General features: G+C 40.5%; 1 long non-coding RNA gene across 1 annotated transcript; it reads right to left on the minus strand.

Moving 5' to 3' along the window:
* Positions 1–17,469: 17,469 nt before the first annotated feature.
* On the minus strand, positions 17,470–19,143 carry LOC143710858 (uncharacterized). Its single transcript, XR_013194660.1, has 2 exons — positions 19,064–19,143; positions 17,470–18,885 (listed from the first exon to the last, which is right to left on the minus strand). It is a non-coding gene; the product is annotated as an uncharacterized LOC143710858 (long non-coding RNA).
* Between the last annotated feature and the right edge of the window lie 1,559 nt (positions 19,144–20,702).

Below are 20,702 nucleotides of genomic sequence, written 5' to 3' on the forward strand. Positions count from 1 at the left end.
GCATCACTGTTTGTTTTGGTTTTATGATTGACTTAAAAAAATCAGATGTTGCTAAAAAAAAAAGCATAAATCATCTTTTAATTGCTTTTTGTGCTTTGTGGAACATTAAGGTGTTGTTGAGTAAGTAGTTGAGGAAATATAGCTGTTACTGTGAGAGAAAAACCCACACATGAGCACTCCATTCTGCTCTGCTCATATATGATTCATGACGATTACATTTATAGTGGTTAATTTGGACAAACCTCAGAGGCAAGATATGTAAGGAATGTGCCAAAGTTTGCAGCATATGTTCCTGCACCCCAAAAAATGACATGCTGCATTTTTGTGGGCTGTTTACTGTACAGCTCAGGGGCATGTATGGGAATTTTATTGGTGAAATATGTTAGAAAAATATGTGATAATAGATATCTAATTCTGATTAATCATTGTGGTCATTTTTGTATGATTTTGAAACAATAAACAAAACAAGGGGTCATGGCTTAGTCTAAAGGCTCATTTACATCAAGAATGATAATTAACTATAACTACATATTGTTCTGTTTATTATAAGCGGGCTGCAGTTTTGTCGTCTGTCGCTTAAAATGTTCAAACTCTTTTAAAGCAGGATGGATTATGATTGACTGTCAATATTTTAATCTTTCATCAGATGAAAAAATCATTCTGAAAGGGATTCCAACAATATCGTTTCTCTGTGCTGTTATCGTTATAGTTGGGGTTAAGAATAAGATTTAAAACTATTTTTAGAACATCTTTATCGTTATCATCATTGTTGTGACTGGGCCTTAATTCAGGTGTTTTCAGCAGGAGGTTTTGCAAAATATTTGCCCTCAGATATGTACAGAGTTACTCAAGTGCAAATAGCCTGCCTTGTTGGCAAAGGGTATGGCAAGTACACTAACTCCACCCAGAGTCTGTTGGGCCAGACAAAATTACTAAAGAAACCCAGGAGCAGTGGTGGGGAGAATAACTTTTTACATGATCGACCCGATTTCGAATCCTCCTTTTTCCGAACTCATTCTTCTCCTTTTTAAAGGGGTGGTAAAATGCTCTTTTCACAAGATGTAAAATAAATCTGATGTCCCCAGAGTGTGTGTGTGAAGTTTTAGCACAAAATACCCCACAGATATTTTTATATAGCATATTAAAGTTGTCACTTTTTGAGGGTTAGCAAAAACGCACCGTTTTGTGCCTTGCCCTTTAAATGCAAATGAGCTGCCTCAGAAGGCGGGGTTTCAAGAGCTCTTGTGTGTTAGCAGAGCGATTACCTCACGCAGACCCTAAAATGACAGAAACTGTTCTGCCTTTAATGTTAAAACAGAGTCAGACAAAGATGGAGAGACTCAAGAAGAAGTGACAACATGTAGAATGCAACAGGACGTCTCTGAATAGTGAGTTGATGAATTTGTTGCTGATGTGGAGTTAACTATCTTCAATTAGCATATTCTGTCATGATAATCTATAAATTGCTCGTATAGGAACTGTTGTGAGATGCACACAGAGTGACTTTTTATTGCATGAGAAAAGAAGAATGCTAAAGTTTGAGCTGACTCACAAATGTACTCTTATACAACAACTTTTCCTCTTCTCAACATGGACTGCGTGTTCCGGGGGCGGGTTTATGTAAATTTTAGGGTTGCTGATGTCACTAACCCGGGAGGAATGTCGTGTAGTCCCTACCAGCCGTTTGTTGTAGTCCTTTTCTTTAAAAGCAAATATCTCCCTTTGGTTTGAACTAGGGATGGGACGGTATGAAAATTTCATATCACGATTATAGTGACCGAAATTATCGTGATTATCAATATTATCACGGTTTTGTTAAAACAAGATGAAACTGTTAAAAAAGAACTGATGCTCACACTGAAAACATTTCAACAAGTTTAATATTTGAGAATCAACAAACAACAAATAAAACAAGCAGCTCTATGCACTTTTTGAAGCAAGATTCTATTCTGTGGCATTTTGATTTTCTTCCTTATGATGACCGTCGTCAATAGCAACATATTATAACAGCGCACATCCTTGTATCACAACGGACGCGCGTTCTCATTTCATTCAAATACAACTTGTCATCCTGCGTCTCCGTTTTTGATTGTATTGAAAATGAAATCAGAGTTGATTTATTGTTTACAGAATTTGATAATATTGTTGTGATCATATTGTCTGGACGAGTTTTGTACGCTAAATGGATTTAACAGCTAAGAATAGAGACAATCTCTATTCAATAATTATGTGGTAAAAAAAAAATCGTACAATGAATATACATTATTATCTCTTAAATGTCACTCTTAATAGTCTTGTTTGAACTTATTAGTTCGACTTTGGCTCAAAGCCACTTGCTGCAAACTTTTCTTAGCGAAAGCTTCAAGTTTATTTCAAGTGAGTGAGATAAAATATGTCAACTCAAAACAACATTTTGTGCCCAATTATTTCCCAGACGTAGTTTTAGTATTGAGATCAAAGTTAACTTGCCATGCGTTCGCTACAACAGTGGATGATGGTCACACAAGACGACTCGGCAGATTTGAAGTGTTTACCTCTATCACTGCGACTTTTTTTGTGCATGTTCTGCCGACAGTGACCATGCTCGATTAAGTTTCCCTCAGGATTTTTGTAAATGCCAAAATACGACCACACCTCAGATTTGGTCCTCTTAAAAGGCTGAAAAATCTCCCGAACACGGTCACTGCCTTCCGCCATTCCTTCTCGAATAAAAAAAAAACCCAACATTGCGCGCCTGCGTCAGACTGTTGCTGGCTGGAGAGGATTTATAGTGAGTTATTAAAATCGCGATAATCAAACACGGTTTTAATGATAATTGAATTCTAAACGATATTACTAACCGTCAGTACATTTTATCGTGGTTTATAGTGAAACCGGTAATCGTCCCATCCCTACTTTGAACTTTGAGCATCGTAACTTTGCAGATGTTGTTTATGCTCAAACAGCAACATTTCACACCAGCTAAAGTTAGAAAATTGAAATTGTGTTTCAGATCGTAAAATAAAATAATAAAAAAAATGAAGAAAATATTTAAAAAGTGGAAATAACCAATGGTTATTTAATAGTAGCAATTAAGTGTTGGGTAGGGTTAGGTGTAGGGAGGGCTTTCGTCCCAATAAGTCTGCATCCATTTAATGATTTTAATAAATATAATCATTTACATGTTGTTATTGCATATTGTGTTTATAATGTACTACAATACTGAGGTGCAAATAGGGTCCGACACTATTTGCAGTTGCACTAAATATACAAATAGCGTAACTATTTACACTTAAAGCAAATAGACTCTTCCGAATATCTATTAATTAAAAAAAGCCTAATGCAATGATTTTTAAAACAGTTTGATATCACTGGTTTTATTTGATTTGCTTTCTAAATAAAGCATATGCAAAAGTGTTTTATCTGAAACAGTATTTTACTCTATAGTTTCTCACCACTGTTGCTTTTAGATTGCTCACTGAAGGTTTTTTTGGCAAATTTCTCTGAAAAGCTGCTTAGTAACCGAATGGTTGCATTATACAATTATATTTGTTGAAAATATTTCAGTTGTATACATCTAACATTAAGTATGAGTAGAATATTAATTTGAATATGGCTATGGTAAACAGCCCACATAAAAGCAGCAGCATATGCGCAGTGAACTTTCTTTTGTTGGGATGTGGGAACATCCGCTGTGAATCTCGGTGCTGGCTCAGCAACTTCTGTTGATCTGCTGCAGCACCATCATAGAGTTGCAGAAGATGAGATCAATTCAGCTCTTTTCTTATAAGTTCTATAAAGAAGGAAATGGTGCAATCCTGTACCATGGAGCTGTTTATGTGATGCTAACTTGTATTAGCGTACAAATCATGCATTGTGGTACAAATTTTGAGGGCATAGTATTGTAGGATACAAGGAATAATGTGAAAAAGTCTTTATTAATCAAGAATCTGCTTTTGTAATCATTGTTTATGTAAAAACGAATAACCTGCCCTTTTCTGCTCTCTGAAGGCTAATGGAGAAAAATGAAGAGTATAAAGTCTAACATAAATTCTATTATAGTGGTCATATCAAATCAGCTTCCAGCGTCCTTGAAGGTCAGTTTAACGTTGAAAGAGTAAGGTAAGAAGCGAAACATTTAATACAAATGCTTTGCTATAGAAATGTCAAACGATTGACAGTAACATCCAGTGATGCAAACTACTTGACTTTTTTCCTTAAAGGGGTGGTTGATTACAATTTCCCTTTTTTAACTTTAGTTAGTGTGTAATGTTGCTGTTTGAGCATAAACAACATCTGCAATGTTACAACACTCAAAGTTCAAAGCATTTTAAAGAAATTGGTTTTTAAGGACTACAACAAACGGCTGGTATGGGACTACATTACATTCCTCCGCGGGTTAGTGACATCACAAACCCTAAAATTTACATAAACCCGCCCCCTGGAATGCGAATTATAGATTATCATGATAGAATATGCTAATCAACGACTAAAGATAACTACACATAAGCTACATAAATTCATCAACTAACCATTCAGAAATGATGTATACATGTTGTCACTTCTTGAGTCTCTCCATCTTTGTCTGACTCCGGTTTGAACAGAAAAGGCAAAAAAGTTTCAAAGTTTTCAGGAGACAAGCTGTTGTAGCTCCGCCCCCTGTGCTGGGAACAGCAGCTCATTTGCATTTAAAGGGACAGACACAAAAACGGTGCATTTTTGCTCACCCTCAAAAAGTGCAATATAAAAATATCTGTGGGGTATTTTGAGCTAAAACTTAAACACACTCTGGGTAAATCAGAGACTTATTTTACATCTTGTGAAAAGGGCTTTATACCACTCCTTTAAATATGGCTGTTTTGAATTGAAAATATGCATTTACGCGACTCATGAAATTTTAGTGTAAGAGACAAGTTTTACGTTTTCGGCAGGCATTCAAATAAAAGTACATGTGCATATTTTAATGCAAATATATTTTGCAAATAGTTTTTTTATTATTTACCAACTACCTAGAGTCCCCCCTCCAATGTTCAAGACATGGTTTTGGCCTTGAAGCTGCAAGTTGTGTGGTATTTTTTAAATCAATACTATATGGACATTTGCAGTACTTCTAGCAAGTATGCATATTCAGACACAAGATTTAAGTGATTTAAAAAAAATCTGTTTACCACCATTCCCATTGCCAAAATATCTGCTGGAAATTAAACCCCTCAACAGCAAATCTGGACACTATTGCACAAGTATAGGTGGCAGTGACTTTGTAGCTGTTTGTTGTCAGGGTGAAGCAATTAGGATAAGTGTAGGAGACCATTTTAGATCACGTGGAAGCCCTCATTCCATTTAGAGGGGCAGCAGCGCACCAAATAGAAACACTCAAAGGATGCCTGTCTCCTCCAATCAGCAAGAACTGTGAAGGAAATGAAGCTCATTTACTATTTAGAGAATTGATGATATCATACTAAGGCCACGTCCCCACGAAGCCAGAGCTTTTTTTTCCTCGTTCTAAAAAAAAATTCCGTAAACACGGCGCTGTCTCAAGAAATATTTGCGTACACACGAAACCACTGAAACCGACTCAAACCGATGTAGTATACGTGCCAGGCCAGTATGAGGCGCTGTATTTCTGACACAGATACACTAAAAACAGAGAAGAAGACTTGCGCATAAACCTTTCGCGCTGTATACAATAATATACAGTATGTAATATTAGGCACAGTAGCTTCTTTTCTTTTTTACCAAGAACTTTTATTGAACAATATGAAAAGCCATAAATGGCCTGGTACAAAATAGGGATGAGTCACGATATTTGATTAGTTAGCTAAAGCATAAAGCTTGCCACAAAATGGTAAAAATGGTAAATGGACTGCATTTATATAGCGCTTTCACAGACCGAATGGCCACCAAAGCGCTTTACATATTTGCCTCATAGCGTCACAGCGTCACAGCCCGCCGGAATGGGCGTGACTTAGCGTATAAAAGTAGGGGCTGTAGGCTGCCTTCCCTGATTTTTCGTCTCTTCAGCGAGCTCTTCGCATCGCTGGATCTGAGAGAAGCCACCGCCGCCGTCGAACAGTGAACAGCCAGCTTAGGACAGCGCTGAGGAAGCCGGCCGTCTTCGCCACCTTCAGCCATCAGTGCGAGCTACGCTATCCGGCGACATATCCACGAGATGGCGGTCATGGTCAGCCCTCCCATCAAAAGCCTGCAGAGCCACTTCCGCCTTGGTCGGCCGCGCATATGCCGCCTCCGGCCAGGCCACGTCTGCTCTGCACTCCATGGCTGTGCTACAGATCCTGCAAGCCGACCTCCTCCGTGAATGGTATGAGAAGGGCCGGGATCCAGCTGCGGTTACAGACCTGAAAAGTGCAACGGATCTCTCTCTCCGCGCCACTAAAACCGCAGCTCAAGCCATTGGACGAGCCATGGCCGAGTTGACTGTAACAGAGAGGAACCTCTGGTTGACGCTCGCGGATATGAAGGAAACTGAGCGAGCCACCTTCCTGAACGCACCACTCTCCCCCACTGGTCTCTTCGGCCCAGCGGTGAACGGGATCGTTGACCATTTTTCTGAGGTACAGAAGACCATGCAGGCCATGAACCTCTTCCTGCCGTAACGCTCGAGCTCCGCTACAGGCCGCTCTCTCGATAGACAAAGCCAGCCTCCTGTGCGAGCCAGCGTCCAGCACAGCCTCAGCCTTCGCAGCGACGTCAGGGCGGCCGCCCTAGGTCGCGCTCAGACAGCCGTCACAGACCGCCGCCCCCCAGAGGGCCTCAGCAGAAGATCACGCTGCAGTCTGAGCACGCGAAGCCCTCCTAACAAAGAGAGAGAAAAGACGCGCGTGTCCCGCTGTGGCCGGACCGCCGTCAAAGTTTATTTCCCTGTCAGTCCCCTTCAAACAGGCTACTGCAGTGGTTCATTTAGCAGCCAACGAGTCGGTTTGTTCACCCTCTCGCCTGCACACAAACGCCGTTTTCACGGCGACCTAGAGAAATCTAAAAAAAGAGTATAATGTCTGGTCCAGCTCACGCCGTCTGTGTTTTAAGTGTAGTGAAAAAGCCCACGCCCCAGTGTTCACCCCTACACAGAAGCACTTCGCGCGCCGCGCTTTCGGCTCCGGTTCAGTTTCACAAGCCCCGCAAATGGCGGCGATCTGAACCCCGAGGCCATTCGCCCCCTAGCGGCTCACATAGCTGCGTGGGAAACTATCCCAGGGATTTCAGAATGGGTGCTGAGCACAATAAAGAAGGGCTATACACTTCAATATCATTCGCCATCCCCCGCGCTTTCAAGCCCGGACCGCGACGATAGTGAATGCGGAAGTAGCACACCTACTTCACGCAGAAATAGCAAAGCTGCTGTGCAAAGGGGCTATAGAAAAGGTACCGTCTTCTCTGAGCGAGTCAGGTTTTTACAGCCGATATTTTCTCGTACCCAAGAAGGACGGAGCCTTCAGACCTATCCTAGATCTGAGACATTTGAACAAAGCGCTTGCGAAAAGACCGTTCAAAATGCTTACGACCAGGAAAATCCTCGTGCACGTTCGCCCGAGGGACTGGTTTATTTCTCTAGATCTGAAGGATGCCTATTTTCAGATTCAGATATACCCCGTCACAGGCAATTTTTGAGATTCGCCTTCGACGGTCAGGTATATCAATACACCGTCCTGCCGTTCGGCCTGTCCCTAGCACCCCGTACATTTACGAAGTGCATGGACGCGGCGCTCGCCCCCCTGAGAAGTCAGGGGCTGCGGATAATGAACTATCTGGACGATTGGCTGATATTGGCACAGTCAGAGACAGAAATGATATCTCACAGAACAGTGCTTCTCAGTCAGCAGGAAAGCTTGGGTCTCACATTCAACTGGACCAAGAGGTCATTACTGCACAGCCAGTCAATTTCCTTTTTAGGAATAGAACTGGACTCGGTGACCATGACGGCTCGTTTATCGACACAGCGCGCGAGCCGTGTTTGCCACCTAGCCGCAACTTTCCAGAAGGGCAGCTTTCTCCCTTTGAAAATATTTCAAAGCATGTTGGGCTGTAGGGTATCAGCTGCAGCGGTGCTCCAGCTGGGCCTACTGCGCATGCGCCTGCTCCAACGCTGGTTGAATGCTTGCGCGTCCCACCGAGCCTGGGTTTCTGGTGGCCAGAAAATCAGAGTGACTCAGACCTGCATAGCGGGTTAGTAGCCGACTGGTACCAGCAGGGAGTGATGATGGGAACCATCTCTTATCGGAAAGTCATTTTGACAGACGCGTCCAACTCGGGTTGGGGCGCGCTGTTCGAGGGCAGACCGGTCTTCGGCCAGTGGTCAGACAAAGAGAAGTGTTTTCACATAAACTGTCTGGAAATGATAGCGGTCGAGAACGCGCTGAAGCGCTTCCTCCAGTTCATACAGGACCAACATGTTCTTGTCCGCTCGGACAACATGTCTGTGGTATCCTATTTAAACCGTCAGGGCGGTGTCAGATCCAGAAATCTCTGCAATCTGACGGAACGCCTCCTTATTTGGTCTCAGATGCACCTGCTTTCGCTGAGGGCGGCGCATGTGCCTGGCCATTTGAACGACGGCCCAGACAAACTGTCCAGGGACAATGTTGCCCCAGGGGAATGGTCCCTGCACCCCCAAACGGTCCAGAAGCTGTGGCGCCTATTCGGCAGAGCGGAAGTCGACCTATTTGCGTCAAAAGACAACGCTCAATGCCCGACGTTCTTCTCGAAGGACGAGGACGGGCTGGCCCAGGTTTGGCCCAGCCTCCCGCTATATGCTTTCCCTCCGGTCTCTCTGTTACCACAGGTGATCAAGAGAATCAGGGAAACGCGCAACTCGGTGCTCCTCATAGCCCCGCGTTGGGAGAATCGGATTTGGTTCCCGGAACTAGCACGGCTGTCACTTACAGCTCCGTGGCCGATTCCGGTGAGGGCAGATTTCCTTTCTCAGGCTCGCGGCGCGATCTGGCATCCCCATCTAGAGCGCTGGTCTCTGCACGCATGGTTGATCAACGGGTACTCGTTGCCCTGCCAGAAGGAGTGATGAACACGATTACGCAGTCTAGAGCTCCTTCCGCGAGAAGGCTCTACGCGTCTAAATGGTCGGTGTTCTCCGGATGGTGCACCGACAGAGGTCTGGACCCACGGACATGCGGGGTGGCAAATCTGCTCACCTTCCTACAAGAGCTGTTGAATAAGCGGAGGTCCCCATCCACGCTCAAAGTATACGTGGCGGCCGTGGCAGCGTTCGCAGAATCGACGCACGGCCAGTCACTGGGAAGACATGAGTTGGTCATCCGCTTCCTTAGAGGAGCTAGAAGGATGAACCTGCCGCGCCCCCTGTCGGTACCTATGTGGGATCTTTCATTGGTCCTCGAAGCCCTGAAAGCCTTTCCATTTGAACCACTAGACTCCGTGGGGCTGAAACGTCTATCACTGAAAACCGTCTTTCTGAATGCACTGTCGTCAGTAAAACGTGTGGGGGACATGCATGCGCTGTCTGTCAGCGCGTCGTGTCTTGAGTTCGGGCCGAATGACTCTAAAGTCATCCTCAGACCTAGACATGGCTATGTTCCTAAAGTGATGGGCACTCCATTTAGAGCGCAAGTTATTTCGCTGTCAGCTGTGCCAGCATCTGACAGCGAAAGTGAGGTGAATCTCCTCCGCCCTGTCACATTACGCGCTCCGCCTCCTTCAGGCGTTCAGAACAGCTTTTTGTTTCGTTTGGTGGGCGCACCAAGGGTCTCGCCTCCTCGAAACAGAGCCTGTCCAGATGGATAGTGGACGCTATAGCAGCTGCTTACGCGTCAAAAGGTCTGCAATGCCCTCTGGGCATCAGGGCTGATTCCATGAGAGGCGTGGCCTCGTCGTGGGCATGGTCTAGTGGGATTTCTATCCATGGCATATGTGTAGCGGCGGGCTGGAGCTCTCCGTCTACCTTTGTCAGGTTTTGTAACCTAGAAGTTTCTGCCTTGCAGGCTAAACTTTTGTCTGAAGGAGAGGTGTATTCTGCCCAGATCTTCCTGCTCAGATCACTCCCACATGACTCAGCTCTCCTGGTTGAGCTGCACTAGTAGGGTATGTGCCATGTGCCTATACAGACCGGCGCGGTGCTCCGTATTCCCTATGTGTGCTTATGTACAAGTAATGGCCCGCGTGGCTGGCCACCTTATTTTTTCCACTTATGGGGTTCCCCTGAAAGTTCGGGGTCTCATGGTGGATGCTTGGCGCGCACGGCGTTGACAAAGTGTTCCCGTAGCGTAAGCTAAACTTACGCAATACGAGAGAACCTCTCGTAAGAGAACGATACTCGGTTACTAAACTTAACCTCGGTTCTCTCTAGAGAGGGAACGAGTATTGCGTAACCGGCCGTGCTCGCGCCACAAGCGACTTCGCTTCAGTCGACGAAAAACCAGGGAAGTCAGCCTACAGCCCCTACTTTTATACGCTAAGCCACGCCCATTCCGGCGGGCTGTGACGCTATGAAGGCGCAGGCGCCCTTTATTGGGCGTGACGTCACGCCGGGCTCACTGGTAGGCTGCAGCAGTTGCCCGCAGCGCAGCCAATGAGCACGCGAGATGACCTGCTCTAGGTCTGCTAGCTGCTGCACTGCGTTGACAATGAATACAAAATGAAGGATAATTTTTTGGCTTCAATATCTCGAGAAGATGAATCTTTCCCGTAGCGTAAGCTAAACTTACCCAATACTCGTTCCCTCTCTAGAGTGAACCGAGGTTACGTTTAGTAACCGAGTATCGTTCTCTGTGACAATGCTGACTCGTCACCTTCGCAGTATTGTGAAGGTGTCTATTGAGAGAAATGCGCACTTCATACGGATTATTAGTTGTCCGTTTCTTTTCGTTTTGAATTGTTTTGTTTAAAAGTAGACATTTCAAGCTTAGATATATTTCTGAGTTTCTGTTCATTTATGAGACAAGCTCCAGTTCACGTGCGATGCAAGTTATATCGCTGGCGCCTCCATGTTCTGATTATAGCCTATTGTCTGCTATATTTACTTCTTATTTATTAAATCCAGGAAATTGGTTGATGAAACATTGATTAAAATTAAGATACAATTTATACAAAACAAAATTCACTTTAAAGAAAGGCTTTATACAAAACAAAACTTAATGAAGTGCTCAAAATTATGTCTCGATATTGCGCATCTTATGATTAGGCTTCTCACGCTGTTCACTTTTCATATAATCAACATATATGAAATTGAAAAAAATAACATAATATTTAAACATAAATATGAAACTAACTTTTCTTTAGTGGCTACAACATGTAGGCCTACAGTACAGAGAAATTTAATGTCGGAGCGAACGCCGTGTTACCGGTGAGCATGAGGGGGCAGAGGTGCGTTTTTTGAATAATAATAAAATAATTCCCAGCGATCGTCGAATATTATTTTTGTTTGAAATGCTCATCCCTACAAAATACGAAATGTCTTAATCAGACAATATACAAGCTTCATAGCATAAGAAAGATATATAGGCCTAAATAGGCTAAATAAAGAAGTAAAATAAAGAAATAAAATAAAAATCCATTAAACTAGGCCTAAATAATAAATAAAGAAATAAAAGAGGCTCAGTAGCTTCTGAAGCATGAACTCAAGCAGTAGTCGCAGTTGTTGTTACTGATTTAGCGTGTCTGACTAGTCGACACGTGGGGTGATGACATTATCGTTTCACAAAATATACGGATTGGTCGTACACACGAAAACACAAGGGTGTCGTTTTCAGATATATCCACCCTGGGACCAAGTTTAAAAAAATAGTGGTCTCAGTCTCCCAAAGCGGTTTCAGTCTCCCAAAACGCCGGATCCGTCTGGACGAAACGCCGATCCGTTAAAGAGCGCAAGCCCTCACGCATCGTGCTGTTTTAAATACAGACTGAATGAAACGATAAAAAATCCCACCGCTGTATGGCCAGATAGCAAACAACTTTTCTCTGCTGGATAAAGCAAACCAGCGTCTCGCTAGTAAAGTTTTGATGGATGATAATTGCAATCAAGTTAAAGACGATTGCTGTGACGTAGTCTACAGTAAGCACGTGATATGTGTGATTAATCGCGCTTAAAATAGGCTACTAAAATTCTAATCTATAGACCCCTTTACAGTTGGTGACATGGTGACGTTTTTTTGTGGGCGGAGCTTAGGTGGAGGCAGAACGATCACTCTGGCCGCTTCACTAACGTTAGTTTGCAAGTTTTGTTAGCTTGTTTTTTACTGTCCAGGACCCCGATTGTTATTTGCTAAAGTTAGTTTTAACGGACGGAACCAGATTGGCTGGCCCGTACACGCTCACTCAATGGATGGACGATCTGACAGGATTAACGTTAACGCTAGGCTAACTCCGGTTGAGTAGCCTGAATTCTACACCTATCCGATATAGAAACAGAGCGTAAAGAGAAACTGAGGGCATATAAATCTTTAGATGCCTATAACTATGTGCTGAATGGTCATGTACAAGACTTGTGTGGTACGATCCGCAGTTCTGCCCAGCCAGCGCCAAGAAGACGACAATATAAAGAGTGACATTACGGTGCAATTTTAATGATGTGAATATTTTCTAGAAATAAAAATTCCAGATACAGCATATTCATTTTTTATTGATTCTAGCACCCAACAACACAAGAAGATGACATTCAATAATAATAATACAAATTTAACCTCCTTATTATGTAGCCGAATCTGTGCTGATTTGTATTTGCCGCCTCCAGTTTTTACTTTGTTTTGCCTCCAGCTAACGCCGTGACGTAATTGTGACGTCGGCGCAAAAGGGGTCTATTGACAGGCCTTAAAACATGTTTTTAAAAACAGTAGAGTGGGAGTCGCTTTTGTAGTCTCTATATGACAGGTGGCTGGAGGAGAGAGTTGATCTTGGTGGCATCAGCTGAAAAGAAAAATCATTCCAGACGAGGGTAAATTACATTTTTAGTAACAAGTCCACCCACAAATGTAAATTATGCCATCATTTACTCACCCTCCTGTTGTTCCAAACTTTTATGACTTAGGCTACTTTCTTCTATGGAATATAAAAAATTATTTAAACGACATGAAGGTGAAATGATCACATAATTCTCATTTCTGATGGCTGAACTATCAGACTTGCTCCTGTGTTGACATTTCTGCAAAATGATATTACATTGTTTTTGAGCATTTCAGACACTTTCACTGTGAAATGTGAAAAGTAGGCTAAGTCCAGTAAGTGCTGCTAAAAGGTTAATTCTCTATCACATTTGAAAATGAAGTAGCCTATCACCTACAATATAAAAAAAACACACAAGAGATTAACAAGAGTGCATGTTAACAAGAGATAAAAACACATTTGCTAAAGCAACCATTTTAGTTTGCCTACAAGTCTTTGAGCTCTTTTATCGTGACTCGTACCTAAGTGCAATGCTATACCAGGTGAGCTACTGAGCAAATTCACAAGCAATATGGAGCTATTGCAAATGTCGAAATGTACTGGTTTAGAAATCATGCACAATGGTAAAAATATTTCGCAATCATAACATAGTATTGTGCATCCAAGTAACCGCGTGGAGATAAGGGTTTATTAATCGATACTCAATCCCTTGGCTTTCACACAAATTATGATTACTGGGGCAAAGTTGTTTTACTGCCACTAGTGTTCATTTCAGATGGAAACAGCAGTAAATAAATTGTATTTCTAAGGCCCATTTTTGGAGCTTTTAAAAATGTAGATAGCCACTGAAATGACATATAACACTTCATAGCATTTAATGGCCGTGAGACCTCATTATAATTCAGGATTATTTGAGATTTAGCCATGTGTAGTGAGATCTGATAGCTTCATCTGTGCCAGCTGGACCTGCTAACGCAGGATTCTAATTATACTGATTGTAATGATAGCAATTCAGAGCCTCTTTTTACATTCTCGTCGTTATACATCTCTATCAAACATGGCCATTGCTTCATGGGAGGCTTCATCTGTCCTTTTATCTCAACTCTCCTAAACAATCTCTGATTCTGTGATTGTTATTTCTGAATGAAAACAGTTGTTGCAGCAGCAACCATCCTTTTAGGGTATTTCACAATAAATACCCCCCCCCCCCCCCCCCCACCCTCCCCCCTTACCAACTACTGACATGTTTACATACTGTATTATTATTCTCTTTTTGATATCAGATGCTTGTCTTTTTTTTGTCTTTCCTGCTCTCTAGTATAGTGAAACCACACATAAAAATGCACTCCCTTTATCATTATGACATTAAACTAGAATTTTAAAAGATTTCATTTAAAAATAATAATAATAATAATTGTAAATTTCACTTAAGGTAAGATCCAAAGCTCTGGACCAACTGATTTAATAGCTGAGACTAAATACTAGATTCATACTTTTGAAAGCAGTGTAAAGCATAACCAACATTTAAAGGTTTACTCATTTAAAATATATATATATATAAATTTTATTAAATAATATTTTTGTTTGTTTTACTGAAAGATACAGCGGTCATGCTGACACCTAGTGGCGTGAATGTAATATCACACAAAAATTTTAAGTAATTGATGCCATTGCACTGTTCACAGAGACATGATTCAATTCCATGAGCCATATGTCTAATAACAGGGAGGTTACTAAGAAAATGTGAGCATAATTGTGTGGTCATGTGATCTTAACAAGGTGGCTCCCATGAGGGGACCATACATCAGTTTTATTAGGCTTCTGATATGAAAATCAGTATGTTCATCTCATGTGAATGTACATCATTTTAAACATTTTCTTTTCCAAAAGTGCAATCCATTTCTTTATATGTACAACTTTTTAAAAATGATTGAGTGATACTCCTGTCATATAATAACCAGGTTTCCCACATTCCTAGAAAACCTGGATATATGAGGAATTTTAAAAGTGTTATTTCTAGACTTTGAGAAGTCATGGGAATTGGTAAAATCTTTAAAAAGTCAAGGACATTATTGACAGTTGTTGTCAAGCTCTAGAATATTTCATTGGGTAGAAATTGCAATTTGTGTATAAAAAAAAAAAACCCCTCTCTGTAATGACAAATGACCAACGGTCATGTAGATTCGTTCTTTCTAAAATGTAAACCCTGATTCGTTTATTGAAACTGCTTCTGTAATTATCTTTTTTCCCCTTCCAATTATTTAATTTTTTAAATAAATGTTATAATAAATATAGAATATTTGTATAATATTTAACTATTTCATTAAATTTATTTCAACTGGAACTCCTAGTTTCTAAATATAAAGTTTGAAAATGAGCTGCTTTTTCTTTACAGCAGAAGTAGCCTACCAGAAATATGGTGGGGTTGAGAAAGATTAAGAACATTTAGTGTTGTTTTAACTTTGGTGGCATCTTCAAGGTTTTTTTATTCTTGTACCTCCATGCATCACAGATCTGCTGAGGTCTGTCGGATTCAATAGCGCTATTCCATCACGACAAAACCTTGACAGCCTAGAAAAGCAAGATGCGTTTAAAAGCACTATCCAGCTCGCTGCTACAAAAGATGCTGTGGTGTATTTAAGTCCGTGGGTGGATTTAATTATCAATGCTGTCACGCCTCTGCAGTGAGCTTTGACCTTGGGTGTTTTTTACAGGCCGGTGTTCCTATGATGTTCCCTGACCCGTCAGGCTGTGGAGATGACGATCCGTTGCTGTGGTGACATATCGAGTCACGCCACATTTCGAGATGAGATTTCCCTGTTTGTACGGAGTCCAATAACACCTCTAAACATCTTATCTTTGCACACTCTGCTGCCATTAACCATGAGGCACAGATGATGGTAGAAATTGAGAGGATAAAGCGTTAAAGACTTGGACATGGGTGTACAATGACTTATTGTCTAATTCAGATAAAGGTTCACAGGTTTTTAATATGAGATAGTAATGAACATGAAACATGCATCATGACAGAATGGATTTTTATGCATCTTAATAAATTTCATAGAGGCATTGACTTGTGATTCATCTCCTGAATTATCATGCATCACTCCATATGGCACAAAGGGGAACAGAAAGTGAAGATCACCATCCAATTTCCTGTGTAAATATTACCAGCTGTTTAGTAGCGCTAATCAGAGATCCCAATCGCTCATTTCCTTAGAAAAAAATAATTCTTGGACGGAAATAAACAGGGTCAGTGATGATCAGGACCACCTTTTCTTTTCTGATACTCCGTTTTCAGCTTGTCTCCAACTCAATTGTTTTTGTCTGCATGTGCCATTATGCAGATTATACGTACCATTAGGTTTTACTAGGCTTTGCCCACTGTCCTTCTGCCAGAGAAAGACATGCGAATAATTACTGGAATGAAGGACGAACAGTTGTGTGTTGCCAAAAAGCATAGAGGCATCTGGGTTTGTGCTCAGTGTTTAATATAGGCTATATTACAAATAAGAAGTTGGCCTTGGAATTAAAAAGGTTGAGAACCACTGAAATACGTAAATGTGTGACATTGATCGTGACTTTGCACAGATGGTCAGGTGCTCAAGATGCTTTTTGGATGGTAAAATCATGCAGGACAACATGATCATCAGGTTTGACAAACTTGCGTAGTTCATGTGATGCTGATTTAAGTAAAAGAGTTAGATCGATCCATTATATCTTAAACATACTTGTCTGAGCAGACTGGTGTACATAACATGTCTGTTTGCGTTTGTTCCCATGACAAACGAAGAGTATAAAGATGCATACTAAATGTATTTATTGCCACCTTGTGGCCAATTTTAGGCAGTCTCCTACTAACATTGTACTATGGGATCACATTTTAAGACTCACCATGTAATATTAACCAGATTCAATGCAATGCCATATGGTCTGTTCACGCTACAAGCAAAAAAAAAACAAAAAAAAAACTGCATGACTTCAAAACTACAGCCAATCAGATCAAATTGGATGTTTAATGTGCTAATCTGTAGCTTAGATCAATTAGATTGCATCCACATGAATTCGAAACAAAGCTACTAAAAAAAAAGTCATGTACTGGATGACACCTTATATATGTTTTTGGTTAAGTCTCAAATTGGTGTAATTGTTAGCCAGAATGAATTAGTACACTTTGTTCAAGGTCCCAAGTAGATTTAATTTGCTTTTTAAATAATTACATAAGGTCAGCTAATGTGGCTTGGCAAGGTCACTACACATAGAAGTTCTTTAGTTTATTGGGGACATTGAGGTGTATTAGATATAAGCAAATACTCAACATGACAGCCAGCTCCTCACAAAAAGGTCTACCCTCTTAAGGTTTATTTAAATCTATAGTTCCATTAAGAACATTTAATGAATACTTTACTGGCTAAATATTTAGATTAAGACACTCACGCTTAAAGTTAACCAGTCACTAAAAGCTTTTTGGAAACCCAAAATGGTTCTAGGGCACCAATCGCAAACCCCACTTTAATACTGCTTTTAAGAAGAGTCTGGAACTAGTACAGACATCAAATCATTGTGCAACATGAGGGGTGGAGAAAGGGCAGAATTTAAAGCAGCCATTAAAAAACAACTTGAAACTTTTGTAATTTTTTTTATTCTGCAAGTGACTTTAGTGTTACAAACAAAAATCTGGGACGCACTGGACTGTGAAAAGTGATAAAGGTGGTTGAGGAACAGGTGCAAAGAAAAGAGGGATTTGTCATTTCTTAATTTTAAGTAACCTGGTTGCCTTAATTTTCAGGTCCTTAAATACAAAGAAAGAAATCTTTGGATTAACTCAATTAAGGAAACCAGGTTACATCAAGTTAAACAAAAATAAACTTTTAAAAAACTCAAAGCCATTACAGAGATGATACAAGTAAAAGTAAACTTAAGGATTAAGACATGCGCTCTCCTTGGAACACTCATGAATTGTTCACAGTGAAACATAACACGAAAAATAAGGGTCAACTTTGATCTCATGACCAAAACACACTGCAGAGGGGTCTTTCACATGTCCTCAGTGTGGAAACAACTGAACAGTCTGGTTAAAACCATTAAAAACAATAGTAACCGTATCTGTGACATGTAGGTGATTTAAAAAAGATAAAAACTCTAAAAGTTCACATTACCATTTGTAATCAATTTATTCTGTGAAGTGACTAGTGTAATAAACAATTCTGGGATGTACTGGACTGTGAAAAGGTGGTCGGAGGGAAAGAACTGAACAGAGCAAATGTTAAAATTTGTTGGTTTAACTTAAAAATGTTTAGTAACCTGGTTGCCTTAATTTTCAGGTCCTTAAAATTAATACGAAGAAAGTGCAATCTTTCTTTGTATTAACTCGTTTGTTAAATGAACTAAGGGAACCAGGTTACATTAAAATACAATTAAAAGCAATGGTGACTGTATCAGTGACATGTAGGTGCTGTGAACATGTAAAAACTACATTAAAAGTTCATTTAGAAAAGATATTACCCCACCGTGGCAACCCAAAACTTCACTCCTGCGGTCAGAATGAGTTCGCAAATCAAATCCATACTGAAGTCAAACCCAACAAGTGTTCACAATGTGGAAGAGCCATAGTTTCTGCATCTTTGAGAGATATGGAAACAAACACAAGAAAATGCACACTGGAGAGAAACCTTACACAACACTGTTCAAAACAAACCAATTAAGTCAATACTCATTTATATAAAATTAAAAGGGTGCACAGAGTAAGCAAGTGCGGGACACAATTGTGCCATCTGATACAATGCATTAAACGCTTGCAGTAGCCTAGTGAAAAGAAAATGGTGTCCATGTCAAAGCCGTGATAACAGAAGCAGAGATGTCCTAGCCATGATGGTTGGCAACCGGGGTAGATGGTTCAGGTTGGTCCAGGGAAGGCCTGAGGTGGTCCAATCTGTGGCTATTTCAAAACACTTTAGCTTCAAAAATGGCCTGGATGTCTTTCATCCAGAAGTGAAGCTGCTCAAGTTGTGCGTGTCAGAGAAGATCATCCCTCAAGAGTCACTAAGTTCACATAAACACCAATTTAGAATATACACAATTGCTTAGCCCACAAAACAATTGTCATTGGAATCTTTAACTTGCATAAACTGCAGGTGTAGACAACTGTGACTTGAAGTCACTTTATACAACAGTCAGATAAACAAAATGGAGTAACTTCAATTTCACAGTTTCTACTTACGGTTTCTGCTCCACCAATGAAATTAGTTCCAAACCAAAGCAGGCTCAACCTGGGACGCTGTGTTTCTGAGCAGCACATCTCCTACACGAATGAGTGGAACTGGTGATTCAATGACTCCAATGAGAAGGCTCAATTCAGAATGGCAAATTACAAGATATTTAACCTTTATGATAAATTGCCTGAAATAACAGGGGGTAAAGAAATGAACATCAGAATTAACTTTTCCAGAAGCTGAGGTAAACAAGGTGCTCTAGCAGTGTCATACACAAATACAAAGTCATACACTACACTGAAATACAATAAACATTTTTAAAAGACAAAACCCGATGTACATTTTAAATAACTAATGAAAGCATTCAACTCTGGGAATGCAAACTTGTTTTTCACTAAGAAACAAAGTTGGATGACAAAGTACCATTTCTACAGTTTTTCAGTGTGTAGCATAAAGAAACTTATTTACCAACAGGTTTACAATAAAATTTGTATAGTCTCATACCTTAAAGTTAATCATTTTAGAGTGCATTTCCAGGGGAAATATAGCATTTCAAATTCAGCCTGAATAATAACCTGTATTTAACAGTGGCATTTTGGAGGGCTGTGGAACCAAATTACACAAACTAAAGACTAAAAATGTAAACTTTGATCAGTGCACTTAAAGATCTCTTAAGATACTAATGTCTACTAAACTTTGCAAATTACCTTTTGGGAAACAATTTTGGCTGAGTTCTCTCATCTGGTATTAACACAACTTCCCCGTAGCGGCTGTAGATTTCAATTTGTGAAAATGTGAATGTGCACCATTGGCCTATATGGGGTTTCTTAATTAGCCATTTCACAGATGAGGCCAATTACGTTTCATCTGGTTTCCCTGAACAGATATCAGTAGAGTACACATGGCACTCATCACTAGCTGATTAGATATGCAAATGAGTGAGTTTGCACTCCAGCACTCTGCAAAAGTCATTAGTAAATTCCTTCAGTGAAGATATTGTTGAGTTGTGGTTTCAGGGGGGGGAAACCCTTTTATACCTGCTTGCTACAAGTAAAAAACAATAGCAGCGGTTATATTTATTTTGAGATGCCAAACCTGAAACCTTTAAATTGTAAAACATACCACCACAAAAAATTTAAACACACAAGGGTGTATAGCTGATAATTACCATTCAGATTAATTGTAGTACTTCATTGTTTACTGATTTATTTTGGGGTATTTTAAAATATGATACTTGAATATGCTAATTGAGACTTAATTACATTTACAAGTCAAAAATAAAAATAAAATACGTTCTACTCCTTAACATTAACAATACAAACTAAAGTACAAAAATGGGCTACGTATTCCACATATCTTGACTTTTTGACATATTTCTTAAAGGGATAGTTAACCCAAACATGAAAATCATGAATGTTGGTAACCACACAGTTGACGGCACCCATTGACTTCCATAGTAGGAAAAAAATACTATGGAAGTCAATGGCCAACAACTGTTTGGTTACCAACAATCTTTAAAATCTCTTCTTTTGTGTTCAACAGAAGAAAGATACTCATACAGGTTTGGAACAACATGAGGGTGAGTACATTATGATAATCTTTTTTTTTATTTTTGGGGGACTGTCCCTTTAAATAGCCTATTAAATC

Source organism: Siphateles boraxobius, unplaced genomic scaffold (assembly GCF_051911475.1).
Source record: "Siphateles boraxobius isolate OS27281-9 unplaced genomic scaffold, OSU_SipBor_1 48, whole genome shotgun sequence".
Taxonomy (NCBI): Eukaryota; Metazoa; Chordata; class Actinopteri; order Cypriniformes; family Leuciscidae; genus Siphateles; species Siphateles boraxobius.